Raw genomic sequence first — 22,102 nt, 5'->3', positions numbered from 1 at the left:
AAGGTCCTTTCCAACCCTAACTGTTCTATGATTCTATGATTCTATGAAGTCAGATAGTTTCTAAGGAAAGTATAGTTTCTATATACTATATTTTCTAAGGAAACTATAGGGTGCTAAAGAGAAAAAAAGTGTAGGAAATATGAACATAACATACATGGGAGCATCCTGCATCATTTGAATCTTGTCTTCTGCTATGAGAAAAAAAAATAAGATTATTTTCAATAGTAATTTTCAACTAAAATCTGTAATACTTGCAATAATTTCGCTTTATGACCCAGTAACTCAGGAACAGGGTATGCAGTTACTGAAACAATTTGGGAAGTGTATACTGTATAGGTATACTGTACAGTGGAAAGACCCTATTACCCCAAAAAGACACTCAGAAACGCAGACTGCATGCAAGCAAATTGGAAGAACATAAGCTAGTTAAACTCAGGAGGTAGGTAAAAGAATTACTAGGAAGCACTGAGTGGCCCTAAAGCTATTACAATAACCCAGGGAGGTTTGTTTCCTTCGGAGACTCATTTTGCTTGTGTAGATCCACATTGGAAAGTGAAAATGAGCAACAGGAATTGCAATGTAGACTATCTGCTGTCATGGTACTTTAACTGCAATATCCCAGATCTCCCACATCAAGATCAGTTGGAGGTTTCACCAACAGCTTCCATGAAAATAGACATAGACTCTATCACAAGATGAAAACCTGTTTTGGCATTAAGTTTAGGTATTTCTTGAATACAATTCCCAATAAGGAAATAATGAATTGGAAGACTGTCATATAATTATGTGGGCAGTGTGAAACCCAGGAAAATAACAATGCAGGTGTTCTTGAAAAACTTGTACATGGCTTAAATAAGAAGTAAGGACCTAAGTTACTGTAAGACATGTTATGCATCATACTGAAATGTTGTCTGCTTTACAGCAGTGGGTGGATTTGTGTTTCCACCCAATTATACCCGCATGTTTCCTCACTACCCAAAGATGTAGAACATCATAAGAGAAACTTTAGCTTAAAACCCTCTCTCCTGCATTATGTCTATGATGTTGCATGACTCCCACAGCTATGTTTAAGATTCCCTACTGCCAACACATTTCAGCTAAAACCCAGCTGAGACGGTTTCAGGAGAAATGTCAGTCTTATGAGACACATCTCATTTTCTAAGGAGGTTTAATCTCCCTGTTTTCAAGAGTACGAATTTCTAGCTTAAGGAAATTCTCCTAGTTACCTTGCTGAAAAACACAATAAGAATCATCTCCCACCAAGGCAATCATTCCATGGAAAATAGTAAACCAAAAGGTTTGTCTCCCTAAGTGAGACAGGTAGCTTCCCACACTTGAAGGACAAAGAGGAAGGCTAAAATGCCGAGGCCAAGGAATGTAAATTCCAGAGAGTACTTAAGGCCATGAAAAATCCTCTGTAAGAGGATCCTAAGAGAACACAATATAAAGCTAGTGTTTCTTGAAATGCTTGTTTATATGTTCTGTGATGAAATGCATGGGACCCCCAGGAGGTCCTTCTGAAAGAAAGTCTTCTCTAAGACTCTAACAAGATCTGATCTCTTTCTGGTAGAAACTGGTTGATATGTGTCCATTTACATGAAACCTTCGTTTTGTTGGATGAGACTTCTTGTGGGGGGAAAACTCCCAGAACTTCTCTACTTGTGTGAAACTGTTCACAGGGAGTCTCAGACATGGAAGGACAAACTTTACTTACCTCTAAAAAGTACGAAAGGTGACACAAATGCACAAACACATTCCTGTGTTCGACTGTATTAGCAGATACTAAAATGCGAGTTTAGGTTTCCATTTGTTCTGACAGATCTGGTTTTGAATCAGTCTTTAATTTATTTTGAAAAGAAGTTATCCTTTCTTTGTCCTGATTACATCCTGTCCTGGGAAAGGGATAATCATCCAGGTGAACTTGCTCTTTCATGAGTGCATTTTGCTTCACATTCAGGCTAACTGCCTAGTTGCTGCAGAAACTCCAGGGTCTTTTTCATTGTCAAGGAGCAATTGACTGGAAAAAAAAGAGTGGAGCACGTTTTCACTCCTACATATAGAATCCAGATGTTATGGCATTCATTTTGTCTTCTGGAGCTTTAGGGAATGGGAAGGCTTTCATTAAGAGTAGATGGGATAAAGTGAGGCAGTTATGTGTTCCCATTTTAAAGGAAAATAATCCTGTATATGTGTCATGATTCAAGCATTGAAAGATACATCCATGAGAATAACAGATTTTAGATGGTAGAGACAATCCTGATTTGATAGCTTTTATCCTTTTTTTTCTCTGAAAAAATTATATGATCCTTTCCTTATTATGTGCACTGCAGCAGCATTTTGTGGTCCTCAGCATTATGTTGATCAGTCTAGAGCTGTCAGGGAAAACAGAGATGCAGAGCTCAGTTCAGTTGCCTAACTAGATGCATCCAGTGTAATCTGAGATGCCCTAAGGTTCTTGAAACATTCACATAGGTTTGTCTGATAAGACAAAGGTCCTATAAGATGTGCACATATTTTTGGAACTGGAAGTGGAAGCTACTACCCAATAGTACTTCAGATGTCTGTAAGCATCCATGCTAAGGTAATAGTATGAAACAGCATGTTAGAATACTTTATTATTTTATAATCATATAGTTCAAAATTAATTCATAAGTGAAACAGCATGTTAAATTACATATATATTACTGTCGTGGTTTAAAACCAACTGGCAGTTAAGTACCACTCCTGCTTGTGCAACCCAGTGGCATGGGGAGGAGAATCGGAAAAAGGTAAAAACCATGGGTTGAGATAAGAACAGTTTAACAATTGAAATGAAGTAAAATATAATAATAAGAGAAATAAAATCAATTACAATAATAATACTAGTAATAGGAAATAGAGAGAGGGGAATAAAGCTCAAGAAAGACAACTGATGCACAATTGCTCACCACCGGCTGACTCAGGCACAACCCATTCCCAAGCAGTAACTGGTGCCTCCCAGACAACTCCTCCAGTTTATATATTGAGCATGATGTTCCATGGCATGGAATATACCTTTGGCTAGATAAGGTTAGCTGTCCTGACTGTGTTTCCATCTGGGTTCTTGTGCCACTCCTCACTGACAGAGAATGGGAAACTGAAAAGTCTTTGACTAATCAACAACATCAGTGTGCTATCAAGATTATTCTCACACTGAAGCCAAAACGCAGAAAATTAACTCCATCCCAACCAAAACCAAGACAAATAGAAAGTAATTTTTAGTGTGTTCAAATAGGATTACTAGCAATTGCCCCAGAGAAAAATGGCAGAGTCAAGAACATGGAAAGTACTCTATCCCTACCTTATCCTGTGCTATCTGTAGATATCCAGGGACAGGTAACACCAGTGTGAGGTGATGTTGCCTCTGTTCAAAACAAAGTCGAGCAGTGGTGGCTACTGGATCCACTGGGATATTTTTCAGTGTTACCATGGAAATTTGTTATAAACCATGTGCAGATGAGCTAAGCCTGGGAGCTGCTACATAAGACATATAAAATACATAATTCTTCAGTGATCTTCATCTGTCCAAAGTTACAGCAGATGGCTTCTCTGCTTTCCTGCTGTGCTTAGTCCTGAGTATGACAGAATTACAACCTAGAACATCTCTGTATTTCCAAAAACCTCAGTTCAGACTCAGGTCTGAACAAAAGCTAATTGATGGTTTGAGCAGTGAAAGGGTTTATAGTAACTTTCAGTGAAAACTTCTAAGTCCTTAAATTACAGAGATGGAGAAGAGGGAGTGTGAAGAGAAGCATGAGCTGATGCCTTATGTGCACAGGGGGATGATGGAGAGAAATCCAGGTCTAGAATCAGAGCTGTCCCCACTAAGTGAAAGCTGTGTATCTTGTTGTCATCATCTCTTACAGCTGGAAAATCCTGCAGGTGAATTCACAGTTCTTTAATTGTGATATCCCATTCATTATGATAGTCTTGGTAGAGGAACAAATATATAAAAACCAAAAGCTTCCCCATCTGCAATGTTCTTGTAAGGGTCACTTGTCATCAGTTGTTCAGTAGCAGAAACAATTCAACAACTAAATATAAAAGCACTGCTGGCACTGGGAATGAAAGCAAGTGGAACACTGCCATTAAACTGGAAATCCAGTGGATTTATTTAAGCCTCAGCATTTATGCCCTTCTTGCATGTAGTTAACCTATCAGGTAGAAAAGGGTCTTGAAGGGTGTCTGTGCACATCTCATGCTGTTCAGTAATCAGAATGTATGTGACTCTGGGTAGTCACACATGCCCTTTTTTACAGGATACAGAAAATATTCCTGCCCTAGTACTGGGTGAAAATTTATGCTTGTCTTTTCCAGTTGAAAAAGCAATAGGATTTTGGGAACAGCAATATAATAAGTAAGATAAAACTTGCATATTTTTTATTTATGGTTCACAATAGACAAGCATCTTCATGAAAAGTCTGAATCTCCTTTTTAGACGTTGGAGAGAAGAATCATGAAATATCTTGTTGTTCTGTGGAGGGAAACTGAGGAAAGAAGGCAAACCTAGGCAATGAAGTTTCAATATTCCCTCCTCAGGCTGCTAAGAAAGACATGCAGAACACATAGTGACTTGCCCAAGGTTCCATGGGTTGTCTGTGGCAAAGCCAGGAGTTGCAGCCACAGCTCATAATCTTAACCTGCTTTTTTTCACCCAATCTCAAGTATTGGTTCAATGACTCTCTCTGTTTTGTCCTCCTGCAGTGCTTAGCATAGGATTAAAAACCAAGGCAAATCTTTCCAGACACTCCAAGAAATTAAATATAAGGTCATTTACTTACTGTGCTCCAGATGCTAGACTCTTCTTTGCACTCCTGTCTGTGTGCCCACAGCTCCCAGCACAGGAATGTCCCACACTTGAGCCAGAAGGGGAATACCAGGCTGTACCCACTGTGGGGTGGCTGCTTCCACCTGATGTCTGACACTTCCCTGCACTGCTCATTTCCTTCTCCAAGCCAGCCAGTCTGGCACAAGTATATCTCAACAGACCACCTGCCCCACCTGTCCAATCAGCCCCCAACAACTTCCCAGCTTTTGTTCTAAACCCAAATTCAGTTCTAGTCATTGTGACCACAAAGTATGCTTTGAAAAGCTGAGAAGTGGGTACCCAGTGTAGAAACACCCGTGTTTCAAGGTAGGCTGAAATACTATCCATGAAATTAAACTACAGTGTATTTCCTCGCTGTTACTGAGCTGATGGAGAGTAAGAAAGAAATTATTTACTAAGAAAGAAATTCCTTACTGTGAGGGTGGTGAGGCACTGGAATGGGTTGCCCAGGAAGGCTGTGAATGCTCCATCCCTGGCAGTGTTGAAGGCCAGGTTGGACAAAGCCTTGGGTGGCATGGTTTAGTGGGAGGTATTCCTGCCCATGGCAGGGGTGCTGGAACTGGATGATCTTAAGGTTCTTTCCAACCCAAACTATTCTATGATTCTATGAGATGTTCAATGTCAAAATATTAAGGATTTCATTTCACAGTCAAGTTATTAAGGGAAGATTAAAAATATCACACAATAATACAAAACCCATCTCAGGTCTCTTTGGCTGCTGTGTAGGAGTGGGGTCTTAAAGAGCAGCTGGGGAATGGGGATGGGATTCCGCTTTCTATTCCAGATCTACAGATTAGCTCTCAAAACTTCCTGAAGTTCTGTTTTAATCCAAGTTTCATACATCAAGCCATTGTATCAATGTATTGTGAAGTTCTGTGCAGAAAAATTTGTTCCAGTTCTAACCCCCAGTGTAAAAGGTAGATAGCAAGAAATGTCAAGTACTCTTACTGCCCCAGTTTGGATGAAGCACTACGAATAGCTGGGGGCTTCTTCCCCCTGTTTAGATTGCAGCAAAGAAAGAGAGTGTTTCTCCACTGTTCCTGGCAAAGCAGAGTTTATTTTGGATGACATTACACTCAGATCTATTCCAAGGAATTATTATGTATATGTATTTACCTTATTGGTCAGCAAAATGGAATGCACAGTGAAATACGACTGAAATTTTATATAACCTATTTATTGAGCGAAGAGGAGGCACAGATCTATTTTGCATAATCCTCTATGCAAGAAATCTTTGAACAAACATTTGAATGCAAATTATTCTGTGGCCTACCCATTGCTATGGTTTAGAGCAGCACTTTCACCCGCTTGAAATGAGAAAGATCATCAATACCCACAAATCCATGGCTGATAATTTTTCTCTGTCTTTTAGACATTTAGTTTTCCTTTTCAGTCCTTGTTTTCACAGGAAAGCAGGATAATTATGCTGGTGGCTGTTTTTATTCTGGCATGAAAATGTCTGTCTTTTTTCAGTTTGGTTTGTGTCATTTAGGAAAGAGTTTAAAGAGAAATGAAAAGTAAGGAACTACTCTGACTTCAGAATAAGAGTGTTTACACAAGTCTATGGTTTAGAATTACTGATGTTTTCATAATAGAGTAGCCTTATTTTCCTGTGTCAAATTTAGTCTCATGTCTCTAAATATTTACTAGGAGAAGATTAGTTCCTTCTCTGACAGTTATTTGATTGCATTGATACCTATAGCAGTACTTGAAACAGAAGGGAAGACATAATCAAATACCTTCACTGCAGTAAAACCTATGAGATGTTCACTCAGGTTTAGTAATTCAAACTTTCTTGGTCTAATTAAATGACCATATCAACTTTGTTTTCTTGGTATCATCAAAGACTGCCATGTTCAGCAGTGGTTTGACTCTTCTACATGGTGACGATATATTTTTCATATTCTCTCCCACAAATCCAGTTTTGTGGGAACTCAGTAATCATGGTTTGTTTCTTCAGGGTTGCATGGTGACAGCAAACACACATGAAATTCGTCATACTCTTTTTCAAATGAAGCATGATCCCCTTTGCCCTTTTCCTTTCATGCATAAATGAACAAAAATCACTGCAAAGAAAGCCTCTGTAAAAATCACCAAACCATTCTCCTTTCATTGCTTGCTGCTGTAGGAAAAGGTCCAGAAAAGAAGATACAGCACCTGAGCCATGATAATAATCTGACTTCATCATCTTTGAAGAGAAGTGCAGATGTCAGAATTGTGAAACTTCAGGACTGTAATGTATAAGTACTAGAGTAGACAAAATATTAATCCACCCCAGGGCTCCTGTCTTCAGCAGTGGGCACTAATGTATATTTATGGGAAAATGATAGTACTAGGAGAAAGTGATCTGTCTGAACACACACATACTCCCTGAATACTAATAAGTAAAAGAAAAATACGTCAAACCTGGTGGAACTGACAAGGTCTCTATACAGGTGCTCAGACAATCCTGGAAACTGGCATCCTGCTGGAAGCTACTTATAGCATGCCAATAAAAACATGCTGGGTGCAGAGTAGTTATTGGATTCCCACACAATACTGCAGGAAGAAACTGTAAAACATTACATAAAGTGTAGGCTGGCTGGGTCAGTTGGTACACAGGGAAGAATGAGAACATGGGGCAGCAGCAGTACAATTTCCAAGAGATCCCATATCACTGCTTTAAAGTGAAGATGTTAGATCATCAGCCAAAGGGAATTTCTCTGCATTTTCTGGAAAGAGATCAAAATGTTATCTGTCTGGGTCTATGCAGCCAATTGGACTAGCAATTCATTATTTTCCTTCCAAAGTCAATGGATATGTGCTGCCACAGGGTTTAAACAACTTTGTGTTATGCAAAGTATTTGAGCCTTGAACTTGCTCAGTGCTCCTCAGGCTGTATGCAGCCTCAAAAGGAATGAATTCATATTGAGATCCGAAGTGAGCTCACTTAATGAAATGTGGGCTCCTAATCTCCCAATCTGCCTATCAGTATCAGGAGTGTGAGCAGGGGAAATCTGAAACCTCAATGTCATTTCATGTAACTTGGACTATGGCCTGTTGTTTTAGATGCATCCTTGACCATGACCTTCATGAGCACAGGGGTTGCTTCTAGGTATGAGAATGAAGCTGGGCACTTCTAGCCTAAGACCTCTCTTAGCTCTTTCCAAGAGCTCTGAAGCTAATCAGGATTTTACAATAAATTTTCCAGAAATAATTGCCTGTCCTATTACATATGGGGTCACAGCTGGTTTATTCAATGAGAGAAATGTTATCAGTCTTCCTACCACTGCATGAAATATTTAATGTCTTCTCCTGCTTTGCTCCACAATTTGAATCTCCCATTCCCTCTTCATACAACAATTTAGCTGGATTAAGAGGATCTGACTGACATCTAATGCAAACATAACAGTATCAAATGGATTTCTTGGCCACTTTAGCACATGTACTCACAAGATGCTGAAATAGAAAGCCTGAAAATATTTGTCAGCAAATATTTTTATCTATGGAAGAAAAAACCCTACCATTAATATTTCATATTAAAAAATGAATATAGCAAATATAAACATTTATTATTTAACCATTTCTTCTAAGTGGAGAGATTATGATATATTTATCAAACATCTTTGATAAAGGAAGTTTCAGTGTATTTTGCAAACAAAATTATATCAAATAACCACAAGTCCTAATGTTGTTTGGTGTTCAGCATGTATAAGCACTACCAGGAAATGCAGAAGATGTGCAAGACTGCATATTCAGCGTAGATGAATATGCATTGCTTTCTGGAGACCAAATCTGCGGATTCTGATTATTACCACTGAATTTGATGGAATTAACATAATTTTGCCTGTTCATTGTTCCTTTTTCCTTTATAGTGTTGAAATTTAAATTAAACTTTGTGGCATTATCTTTTCACTTCTCTTCCTTTTCATTTCAAATAAATTTCTTCTTTTATTAAAGCATTTGGTGAAAAACGATTGAGTATTGCTGGCAAAGCAACAATGTTTGTATCCTACTCCCATTGCTTTTATAGAAATCGTAACTCTTTTCTTTATCCCCATGGCAAAAAAGTAATTTAGATCGCTGAAGTCATAACAGTGATCTTTTCCTATTCAAAAAACCTCCAGATTAAAAATGCTTTCAGTATGACTGAGGTCGAAGAGAGTGTATTTGGTAGAGTATTTTCATGATAAAGTTTGCACAGGGAATATGCTGCTCAACTTCGAAGTGCTGCAGTGCTGGTACTGTTTTGGAAACGCTTAAAAAGTTCTCAGAAACTTGCTTATTTTGAGGTTTTAGAGCTCAAGTTTCCTGACTCTGGGAACAAAGAGAGGTTTATATGAATCCCTTGAATGCTGGAATTCTGAAAGATTTAACAATTCCTCCCATGTTTCCAGTATCAACACAACCTCAAAGTGCTGGTGAAAGGTGCCCCATATGTTACTTTGCAGCTTAGCTTATTGGGAGATGTTCCTTTCCCCTACTCAGATCATTGAATTCTGATTCCCAGCTCATCATTTTTCCTCAGAAATACAAGCTACTTTTGCTAGAAGAAAAAATTCAGACCAGCAGCAGTAGATCTGCACTGAAAACAGTTGTTTTCAAAGACCTTCTGTTCATAATATACGTATCTCAGTGTTTTTTGCTTAATATTAATCTAACCCAGTAGTGTGGTCTGCATTCCCATTTACAGCTTAATTGCATTGGATGAACCCCAACCTAGTTTCTTCCAGAGTTCAGTTTGGTTTTTGCCAAGCTCTGTCATAGAAACCAAAGTACAACACAAAGGCCCGGTTGGATGGGGCTTTGATCGACCTAGTCTCGTGGAAGTTGTCCCTGCTTTAAAGGTCCCTTCCAACCCAAACCATCCCATGATTCCATGATTCTATGGGGAATGTGAATGGTAGCATGTAAAGGCTGGATGACTAAATGTCTATTTGATATAGGTCAGCATCATTCAAAGAAACGGGATTAGCCAGGTATGAACATGTCATGTGTTCGTACATGACAGGAGCGTGATAAGGAGTCCTATTTCATACTTAATAAAGTGACCCTCTATCACCATATTCAAAAATGTATTCACACTGTCAAGTATCTAGTGTATCACCTTATGAGGAGTCATTTATTAAATAGTGCACAAACTTGTCATTTCTTTTTCATTTATTTTCTATTTGATTTTGTGAGAAATGGATAGAAGAGCTAACAGTACGATTTTGATGATTAATCGATATACAGGAGGTGAACACACAGTTTTCATCAGGACAGATGTACCATCAAGGAATTCAAAACATTAAGAAGGGAAAGCAACGAAGTTTATAGGCCCAGGGGGCAGCAGCAAAAGAAGTCATCCAACAGTCAGGTAGTGTTACTAGATCTAACTTCCATCATAAGTGTGTGATCACATGAAATCTTTGTTTTGCTGTTGATTTTAATTTTGTTCTAACACACGAAAGACCACATTATGAGATTTGGAGCAGATTGCAACAAAGGAAAAGTTTCTTGGTTAGAAGTAAGGATATCTGCTTGCAAAAATACACATCAGAAAAAGGAGGATTTTAGAGAAAAGTGAAAGAAAACAAAGTGAACAGAAAACAACAGAGATTGTCTTTTTAAGAAAAAGTGAAAAGAATTGTCCTTACTTCAGAGTATATTTTAACATAGGCTGGAAATAAACTGTACCCACATTTCTAGATCTGGCAACTTTTCATATTTTCCTACGTAAGCAATAGCTTAGCTCTTTAGCAGGGTTACGACCTGAATATGTGTAATGGAATAATTATTCAAAAGGACTGAACTGAAAGGGGAATATACCAGTGACAGACATAATATTTTTGGCTGTATTAGGAAAAAAGAAAATATCATGCATTAGAAATAGGAATCTGGAATAACTGAATGAATTTATAATAGAGAAAATGTCATCTAAATTTGGGGAATTGTTCCCATCTAGTAAAATCTGACAGACTATAAAGCATCTTCACTGAAGAAGCAGTGGCAGTGTTACCTCTTGGGAAACTTAAATAGAAGAGGACCTGCTCCAGGGAGCAACAGTGGGGTGATAGGAAAGCAGTAGCCTGACCTAATTTTTTTTTCTGTCTACAGCAACCATGGCTCTATGTAATAGACTTGCCAGCTTCTTGAAAGCAAAGTATGAGCTGAATCAATGCCAAAATACACTAATAGTAGAGATGGAAATATGCTGAAACCACATTTCAAGATGATAGGGGTAAGAATGACAAAAAGGGACGAACACTGGGAGTCAGCTTCATGAACTGAAATACAGACCATGAAATCAGTAGTTGGTCTGCACAACAGTGTTACAGCCATCTTCTTCCATGCTGCCATGGGTACAGAGAGCAATATTAGCAGCATCAGTATGACAGTATGTTTAGCTCAATATACCTCCCTCCATGATGATAATAATAACAACAGTAAAGCTTAACAGGGTGTTGCACTCAATTATGCCACTTCCATTCCTCAAGGCAGCCTGAGCTATCTTTGCCCTGAATGGCACACTGTGTCACTGGGACTGGGCATTACATAGAAGCCCTCTACAGAGCTAAATTTTGGCTCTTGGCATAGCCATCTTTCTGGTTTGCAGACAAATGGGACATTGAATTTTGGACTTCAGGAATTGAGTTCAAACTGCTAGAAGCTTAGACTGCTGTATGCCAGGAGGGGTGTTGGGCTTGTCAGGTACCCGGGATGAGTGGGGTTTGGGGTGCTCTGAGATTGTTGGAAGAGCTAAGGCAGAAAGCAGCTAAAGGCTATGCTCTGCAGCAGACAGGAATCATCTATCTCACCAGGCAAGCCTGGGATGAGATTTCACTGAACATAAGTGAAATCAGGATGTATGCTGGGATGTAAAAGCCATTGGAGTTTTGATTTGCTCATGGAAATTACTGTAGTCTTCATTGTCCATGTTCAAGTGCACAAAATCACTCACTAAATCAACAGTGATATAAAATCAGAGCAAGTGGGAAGTGCAGAAAGGCTTGTCGAGTAAGAGATATACAGAAACTTGACTTCCTTCTGGCTGCTGTTTTGTAAGTATTGCAGAGCAGGTTGGTTCTTCCTGCACCACTGCAATGAAGCTGTTTAGGCTCCCCAGAGGTTTCTGTAAAGGAAAAAAACCCAAGAACTTTATTACTGAGAGAATCTGGAGACCTCCCTTTGCTGTTTCCCAAAGACTCTATGGCCCCTCTATATTTCTGCAGTGTACCACCACCTGGACCTGGAATATGACAGTTTCTCAGGATATGTGTTGCTTAGGATATTCTTAGATGACTTTTAATAGGAGTTTTTCTCTTTATCCAAAAGCAAAAGTTATTTACAGTTTTGAATGCTTTTTTGAGAACAGCTGGTCTACCACCTTAACAATCTTTGGACACAGCGAAGACACAGGAGTTACACAGGGGAATTCAATCTTCTTCAAGCTGTAGGAATTCAGAATAGACACATCTGATCATGTTCAACGTAAAAAGAATTGCATTTTGAGTGTTTTTCAAAGCCATCACTTTATATTCTTTCAGATATGGAGGTGAACCAAAGAGGAGAAAAAAAAACAGCTTTATTTCAAGTTCAGCTCCAAAAAGTAGAGAAAAATGGCTTTTGTCCATTCCATAATTCCTGTTGTTACATGGATAGACACCAAAGACTAAGCGTAAAACGCTGATCCTGTTAAATGTTCCTATCTTCTTCAGTATAAATTGAACTTATCTCCCTAAATATTTTATAAGACATAACTTTTTCTTTAATTTCTCTTCATCTTTCTCTTTACTTCATTATTTTTCTGCTGGGAATAAATGACAGATTTGTTAGAAATTATTACTTGGTGGGTCACCTCTAAGCTTTTTTTATCATGTCCTTTTTCCTTATTCTGACAAAATATGAGGCATTATCAGATATGCCCTCTGCTTATTGAGTTCTGTCTGATACTATAAATGTAAAATATATGAGCTAGTACTTCATGCTTATGTTGTGTATTATCTTCAAAGATCTAATAGTAATTCAGAGAGAGCTATGAAACATTAATGATCTGTATAAAGAAAGGGAAATATAAAATGAAGAGAGGAAAAGGAAACAAATTTTCAACCTTATTTTATTTTGGATCTTTAGAAAAACAGAGAATATTTGTGTTCAAAGGAAAAGAAAATAAAAATATCATTTCGATTTTAAACTTGAAGGACTTTTATGAAAATTTTAATTTTGAGACACTACTTGCTTGAAAGCCTGCAACCGTCTGTATTTTACATATCATCCAATTCATTCACATAACAAAATTGCCAGAGAAATAGTATTATTCTTCTGGTTTCAGAGATTTTGAAAACTGAATATGTCAGAGAATGCACTAAGTCACACACTAAATTTGAAGAAAAAGCTGAACAAAAAATGCAGAACTCCTGAATACAAAAAGCATCTTCTACACGTATTACATTCAAGATGACAAATACCTTGTTTGCTGCAGCCCCAAGAGGTAATTCTAGCTATAGAGCAAAATCAGGAAGCCAACTCTTGGATTTTGCTACTTACAGTCCATTACTTGGTAACCTCTTCGCAAAAAAAAAAAAAAAAAAAAAAAAAAAAAGCACTTCAACATTTATTCGAGATGAAAAAGTAAGCAAGAGAATCTGAGATATTATCAACTCTTAAAACCTCTGTGGAAGTCCTTAGTTAAAGAGAAGACAACATTTTGCAAGTATTATAATTGTTTCATTACAGACTGCATGTATTATTCTGGAGGGCAAGAAATAAAATCAATATGTTTGCTGTCATGTAGGATTTTTCCTTGATTTGAACTCAAAATCAAAGGTATGGGTGACAATGCAAATAGCTCTCACTGTGAAAGCACGTTGATTTCTAAATCCAATAAATGATAAGCTGCAGCTTTTTCCACAGACTCATACCACAGGGATGAAAATGTTCAGTACCACAGAAAGTATTATTGAGGTGCTTTTGACAGCGTTTCACACTTCATTTATTGCCAAAGTTATTAGATTTTAGTCAATGGTCAAAGAGTAAATTGACTCTAAAGGGCTCCTTTAAAGCACTGAGGCATGAGATTAGAACAATTTAGGAATTATCTTGATCTTTAGTTCATCTTGTGCTCTAAGTAGAGGTGCTCACCTCTTCTAGCTACCTTCCTGCTTATTTAAAAGGAAACATTTAAGGTTAATATAAGCCTTGAAATGGTGCCATTTGTATGTGGCTTCTGGCAGTTGAATTATTTGGAAGAGTACCTTTGATATAGCAACTGTTTGAACGTAGATTGGCTGTAACTACTTCCAATGACAAAAATCCTTGGCCGGTCTGGAATGAAGGTTGATGGGTGATAACAAGTACCTTTCCTAGTTATGATTAAAATCAGCAAAACTCAAGCAACTTGTGACTGGCAAAAACTGAGTTCAGGGAAATGTATCCTGAAGACTACCCTATTAGTATCATGAGCTGAGTTACCCATAGCATATCCTCTCACCCTTTTATAGCTATGGAAAATACTATTGTGCTCTTGTAGCTCACTTCACAGAAAGAACACCATGTTTCTTAATAGTTCTGCTCTCTGTCAATGTTTCACAATAACGAGCACTATGTTTCATCATTCCTTCACTGTAACATCATTAAATCCCTTCATTATCATTAAAGCACTTCATTATTTACAAGTCCCACTGTTTTGAAGAGACCACCAGGCTTTGCTATCCAAGCCAAGGGTGGAATGGAGCACACTCAATATCCCTCAAAGTACATGGGCGTTTCTTACCTTCAATAGTAAATATGCATAAATTCCCCGGATCACTTAATCTCAGAAGCTCAGTGCCAAGTTGTTTCAACTAAGATTCCATGTATTCAAAATTGTCATTTCTAGCTAAAGTACTTTCAGATCATTTGCACCAGCTACTGGAAGGTCTAGGGGTAAAAATAAAAGTTGCTTCAGTGAGTTATTTAGAGTTCTGAAGTTTGACTACATCTAGACTCAAAATTGCAAAGGGCATAATTTACCTTTAGGCACCCACAGTACATATGCTATGTATTTAGGTGCTATGGGGTGGAGATGAAAGTCTCACGTTTCTCTGCTGCCTGATCCCTTTCTGAAAGATTCACTGATTCCTTCACAGTGAGGATGTGCAGCAGCATCAATCTGGATCCCATAAATTGAGGAAGACATGTTAGTTTAAACTATATACACAAGGGGAAAATTAGGCCTCCAGTCTTCCTGCCTGTCTCCCTGCAGATATTTTATATTTCCTCAAGGAATTCCTACAACTCAGGGCACATTGTGTCAGTAATGACAAACTCCCTACTCAAGTCACTTAGCTTCTGGGAAGTTGTTACAACACCAGACCTGGGCTCATGTATCTGTGTTACCTAAAAAGAGAGCTCTGAAGTGGCTAAAAAGAAAAGGCAAGGTATCCCATTTATCTTCTTAGTAACCGTGATTTGGCATTTGAGGACACTCTTTTTCAGGTATAATCCCAAGCCACTTTCTAGGAAACTCATTTCTGTGCTTGATGGTTTAGTGATGGCAAAATTACTTTGGTTTATTCCTTAAAAGCTTCCAAGTTGAACTATTAGTTCTCTTCCTTGGCACCAAAAAAACATTCAAAAAGCATGGTTGTGATGTTAAAAGAAATATATAAATAAACGAGTCCCTTTTTTCACTCTGTGACAGAGTTGCAGCATACTCTTTAGTTAAATCAATTGCCGGTAATTAGAGTACTACTTCTAACTGTGCCTAAATCATATTTGATTTGGGATATTGTGTTAGCTGTTGCCATAAACTGTATTTCATCGCATCTGAATTATTCTAAATGATCCTCTAATCCTCTTGCTTTGCTTTGATTCAAAGACGAATCTTAGCTTTACACTACTGTACTATCAGAATCTCCTCTCTAGACTAACGTGTTAGCAAGAGTAATTTTTCATTGAATGTTAGGCCTGACAAAGAATTATTATTCTAATGTGTTGAGGAGATTAGCTCATTTTCACTCAAATTATGCCATCCCATTCATCACTTTCTTGCTGTTCGGACTTCCAAAATGATTTATTCAAACACAAAACTTAAATATGGTGGAGGAGAGCTGAAAATACATGAAAGGCACGGGAAATGTCATTCCTTTCCACTCCACTAAATGTGACTCATGTGAATGTCTTTTCCTTTGAATTGCTACTATGAATTGTGACCTTAGGAAAGTCTCTCTTAGTCCTCATCTTCACTGTTGGCATCTACTAATACAGACAAAATGGATCCTCTCTTCTCTATCAGGTCAACCAAAACCATCTTTATACTGCCTTAACAGCAGCCCATATTGCTAATAAATCACTGTCTCCTAATTAGATTTCAATTTCTCTTTAGCTATCACAGAGTTCAAAATATGGCCCTGGTTATTCTATTAACCATTTGGAAAACAATGCCATGAAGACTCTTAAACTATGAATAAAATTCATATATGTATGGTGACAGAATGGCTAACAGAAATCCCCATCTCCTATTTAATCACCTTGATCAGTGGTACCATATGCAAATTGGTAGTGAAAATCTAGGACATGGGACTCTTGACTGACATGGAGCTCAGAACTACAAACTTTGTCATGAAGTCAAATAGAAAAGAAGTCATTCAGGATGTTGAACCAGCATAAGAAAAAAGGGGTTGATTGATGATCTAAACTCACAAAACAGACAATGGGAAGAAGACATAATTCAAAATGAGGAAGAATGAGGTAGGCTGAACTGCAAAGCATTTGACAGGTTAAGATGAAAGAAGTGAAGGAGTCTAAAAACTACCTTAAGATTCAGTGAAATTTGGTCAATGAAAAAGATGGACATTTTCATCATTTGTGCAAAAAGGGCTTATACAAGAAGGAAGACTGGCAAAATACCAGCAAATCTCTCTTACAATGCTTGGATCTTGAAATTTTTTTATGTGCAGAAAGGGTGTGGAGCTTATATACGGATCAGGATTTTTTACACTCTCCCCTGTAATAAACTAAATGAAATATTATTAATCTAATAAAAAAATTTTATTAGTTCACAATACAAGTCTCTGATGGGTCAAGCTGTACTGATCTTGGTGGTAGAATCTATATTGGTTAAGCTTCTTTTCAACTGACTGAATGTGGATGTATCCATAAGGTGGCATAAATCGTGTCCCAGGCTTCATTTACTCTATTGATTAGACTCTTATTGACTATAAAGAGAGCTCAAGGTGACCTCTTCAAGCCTGTGCTATCAGTGCCTTCATTAAACCTGATGAATCTCACCCCTGACGTAAGAGATGAATCCCCCTCCTGCTTGAAGTAGAGTTCTTTCGTCATCATCTTGTTTTTGATGTTCTTTATCTCACACAGTAGCTGACCCATCTTTCCCTGCACCAAACTTTCTCATATTCTCATACTTTGGAATAGGCTGCAAAGCTCACCTTTCTGATGCTTGATTGCTTCTTACTTGCTTCCAAATTTGCCATCTGCCCAACCTCTTGCTCCAGCGGTTTAGGTGCAATGTTGTCACCTTTCATTAAGGTGTTTGTCTGTGAAAGGACAAGGTATTCATAAATTAATTGCAAGGAAGACACTCCTTTATAACAGTTCTCCACTGCTACTTCACAACTTTGCTCTCCAGGACTAACTCTGGTGATCTCCTCATATATCCTGCTGGCCTGGGTAACAGGAACTCATAATAAGGATGTTAGTGTCTACATATATTTATTTTTGAGACTCAGAATGACTTGGAGGTATTTTTAAGAGATTGACTGGATAAACCTGTTCATTTTAAAGTTTTTCATAGTTTGAGGAGGTGTTAGCATAGTTCACCTCCAGAGGTCCTTTAATAATAAATTAATAATAAAGCTAATAAGTAATATATATCTAAGGTAGGGACAAAAAGGAGAAAACCCCACAGGTAACAGGAGTTACAACAGGTATAGGCTTTACCATACTGCCTATGAGAAGGGGTCCCTACAGATCCCTATTCCCAAAAGCAGTGTAGGCTCTTCTTTTGGGGAAAACTAGCTAGTTTACTACAAAGAATAACTCACTACAAAGTTACTACATTTATTACAAAGGAGTGAACTCTCATACAGACAGTGTGTATGCTAAGGGCACCAAGACCTGAGTGGGAACAAAGAAAATGGATGTATTCTGAATCTTGTGAAGCATGTTAATCAAAAAGTTGTGTGTGTGTCCCAACACACATAAAAGATGCTAATGGTGGGTTATTAATGCTTGAGTCCCCCAGATACATGCTGAGGTATTAAAATATGTGAGCTGATATCTGAGAGTTCATCTTCTATTTACTTATGGACCCTATGCAAATGAATGCTTGTTAAACATTATAAATGATGTGTTCAACCCAAAATATATTTATTTTATTGCAGTTATGATTAAATCAAGGTAGAAGCATCAGGTCAGGAGTTCAGCATGGTCTTCTCAGCAAAATAGTGCAACTCCACTTCTGCTAGATATAGAATGGAAATAGCATCAATTCCAGTGCACATCACTGGGACAAAAATTTCCATGAACTGGCCCGTGAAGCAATATGAATCTAGGCTACTTCTAGTGGCTAGACATGAGACTCTGCTGGTAACTCTGCTTTACAGGGGTGAAAGCAGGAGCAAGATCCATTTTACCATGACCTTAAGAGAAACCTCAATATCTTCTGGCTCTCAGTAAACAAAATTGTAGTCAGGCACTGGGGGTTCCTGCGGAGTGCTCCTAATCTGCAATATGTTTTGGTTCATTATGCTTCATTCTTTCTGTCCCACAACATGGGGCCAAAGAAAACTAAGGCTTCGCAATGTCAGCATGCATCCTGGCATCTAGAAAAGTCCCTTATCAGTTCAGATAGCATTCCCCGTCATCTGATAAAAAATGGAGGAGTTTACAAACTGAGTGTTTGTGGCAGGGATGCTCTCCTTCCCCTTGCCTTGATTCAGCTGATTAGATCAGAGCACAAACAGAAGAAAAGGAGCACATTCAGCCTGACCTTGTCATCTTAAGTGGTTGTGGCATTTCCAAGAGTGCTCACCCAGCTCCCACTCTTCATTTCTAGCTGCTTTTTCTTTGCCTGGAAAAAGGTTTCTTCAACAGTAAAAAACCAAACAACTCAATCCTGTGGAACAACCCCCTCCACTAAACACAGTGCTCCCCAATAACCACGTTTTCATCTCTAGCTTCCCTTAACACTATAGATAAGTATTTCACTGCCTAGAAGAAATGTTCCTACTTGATGAAAATAGTCCATGATCACGTAGTGGCTACGGCTTATCACACTGCACCCAAACCCACAGCAAGTTAGAGAGCAGAGCTAAGATCACAGGTCACAAGAATGTGGCATTCCAGGCTCTGAAAGTTTTATCTCTGTCGAGATAGGTTTAATGAAATCAAATATTGGCTATTTAATTGCACCAAGATGGGAAGATATGTAGAGAGAGAAAACCAGAGTAACAGACCCTGGTCACCTTTCCCATTGTCATTTAGCTTTCAGGGAATTAAGTCTTTCCCCATCATCTTGCTTTAGCCACCTTTCAAATGAGGATCTTAAATAGCAATGTTGTGAGCTTCATTAAATGCATGCCTGCTGCGACTTTCACAGATCACACAGAGCAATACACTGCCACAGAGTTTTACTGCAAATACTAGTTTAATGTCTATTTTTGCTTAGGAAGCTAGAAATGTATTTCTGTGACTCTGTTCCTCCAGGAAAGAGACTTGAGTGCTTCAGCATTGGTTTCTGGTGCCATTTGAAATGTCTCAGATTGATATCCATTTTTCTAACTCAGTGTACCACAGGTTTCCTGCAGTTTCCATGTTAGCATATATCAGATATCATACCATATTAGCAGATATCAAGGGCTTTAAAGTTGCTTCTAGACATTGCAGTGTAGGTACTTGAATTCCACTCTACATATGGATGAAGTTTCTTGGAACCCTAAGCTAATTCCAAGGTATTCTCTTCAGGTTAATAATACAGGAAAAATACCCAATATTTAACTTGGCTGGGATATATGAGTCAGGCATGGCTAGACTGGAGAGAGACCATCTTTGCAGCCATTCAGAAAATGCAAGGTTTAGTTAAATTAAAACACAAAGCGTGTGTTAAAATAGTCAGCAAGTCACAACTCCATTACCATGTTTTGATTTATCCTCTGTGCCCTCATCTACATGCAAGAAGAAACTAAAATGAGGACTTGGTCCAAACTGCAGAAAGAAAGATAAAAAATTCACTCAGTACAGTAGAGATAGATAATTTCTTGTTTGGTTTGCCTAGAATGAGAAAAAGCTGAACACAATACCTTACTTATAGCCTTATTTTCGTTCTTCCTCTACACTGGGTTCACTGATGTTAAGCTACAGATAGAAGAATGGTCCAGGTCTTGATTGTTTAAATTCTCCCCCTGAGCGTACAATATGTAAAGTCATAACTCAGATCTTAATCAAGCTCAAGGACATCAATGGGAATAATTGAACTGACTTAAGTATCTAGTTCTTGTGATTGATGTACTGAGCACAAGGCTGGGAAACCTGGGCTGCATTCTTGAAATTATTTAGCGATTTAACTCCCTGCTTTCCACTGATGTTAAAAGAAGAATTTTTATTTCTTAGGGCATCCATAGAGGATCTTGCTTCAGGGTTGTCACCTAAACACAGCCCTGGAAATGCTGATGTGCTCTCGTAATACAGCTCCCCAGCCTGCGCAACAGGTTACCTACACCAAACTAATAATGGAGTCCCAGTTCAAATGATCTATTTGGTGCTTAGATTTTTTGGTGTGCATGTCTTTCTTATCACAAATGGTGAGTTAATCACCTCAAAGGCACTCTACATTTGGAACAATGTGTTTTAGAATGATTTGCAATACGATGCTTGGCTCATTGGAGAGTACTATTGCAAGGGATTCACTTTCAGCATTGTGATGTCTGAATTTCTGATGGGACAAGGGTCACCTGTGACATTTCTGCTCCCTAATCATGTGCATGAATTGCAAATGTACATCAAGTCAAAGTAATGCAAGTCCAACTTAAAATTTCTTGTTCTTTTATTTTTTTACCAGTTAAGCTGCAATATGAGCTGAAAGTGGCATCAGCTCAGAGGGAATGGGTTCAACACTTTGAGATACTACTTATACAACATTTACTACATTATTTTCCCTGAGGCACTCTCAAATGATCCATGACTTTATAATGTACATAAAGTGGTTTGAACACATACACAGAGCGAACTGCTATTGCTGCCTTGTTATTAAATTTGGGTTATTATTACCTTAAGTGCTTGTATTAGTATTATTAGTAGTAGATGATAGGACTTATTATGTAAAAATGTTACAAGTTTTAGGAATTGCTAAAACTGCTCCCGTAGGATACTTTGATCATCTGTTTATTCATCCCAGGTTACAGAATATTCCAAGTCATCAGGTCTGGGGCTTTGTTTTCTGCCAAGAAAACAAATAACAAAAGAAGAAGGGGAAAAATACTTCACTTTCTCACAGTTTAGTGAACAACAAAATGCTGAGGTTTTATAGAAGGCTTTAGTCAAATACAGATAATAATTTTCCCCTGTACACATGTATCTTTGCACTTTTATGCTCTCATAGAGTTGGAAAATGTCACTCTCAAACATTTTCTGAGGGAGGGGGATGTCAGATAAAATGAAAACAGTGATTTGTGTTCAAATACCTCTTGCAGTGAATAAACTCATATTTAAAGTTTCATTTAAATTTTGTCAGTTCCTATTTCTCACCATCATTTAATACATAATTCTGTTCAATTTGCCACCACGATGTTCCCAATATTTATTATTTTTTGTCATTGTGTTTTTATAAAAAACATTGAAATATAAATTTGGTTCAAAGATTGCTTGTTGCTTGTCTTGCAGAGAGCAATCTCTTCACTGCTGTGCTTGATTACTTCTGATGAGGCTTGGACTGGAGTGAAGCAACACCGCTAAGATTCATTGCAGGGTACTAGATTTACATTTCTCCAGGTTCATAGGTTATCTTAAGAGTGATTTTGGTAACCAGTATCAAACTGTTAAGGCCTTGGCAGAATAGCCTTGGTCTTTCAATGAGGTCATGTGGAAATTAGATTAATCTATAGTGGTAGAATTATATCTATGTATAAATCTATCTATCTATTTACTTACCTACCTACATATAAATCTATATAAAATTATATCTATTATATATAAATATATCTATGCTATATGTAAGAAATTAATGACTCTAAGAAAACAAACCAATCCTCTTACTTGTCATAGAATTTATTCAAAAGTTGACAATTAGGCATTTGCTTG

Source organism: Neopsephotus bourkii, unplaced genomic scaffold (assembly GCF_033783945.1).
Source record: "Neopsephotus bourkii isolate Nb327-2 ecotype Australia unplaced genomic scaffold, CSIRO-AGI_Nbou_v1 NB_1637, whole genome shotgun sequence".
In the NCBI taxonomy this organism is placed as follows: Eukaryota; Metazoa; Chordata; class Aves; order Psittaciformes; family Psittacidae; genus Neopsephotus; species Neopsephotus bourkii.
Note: the sequence above shows the minus strand (reverse complement) of the source record.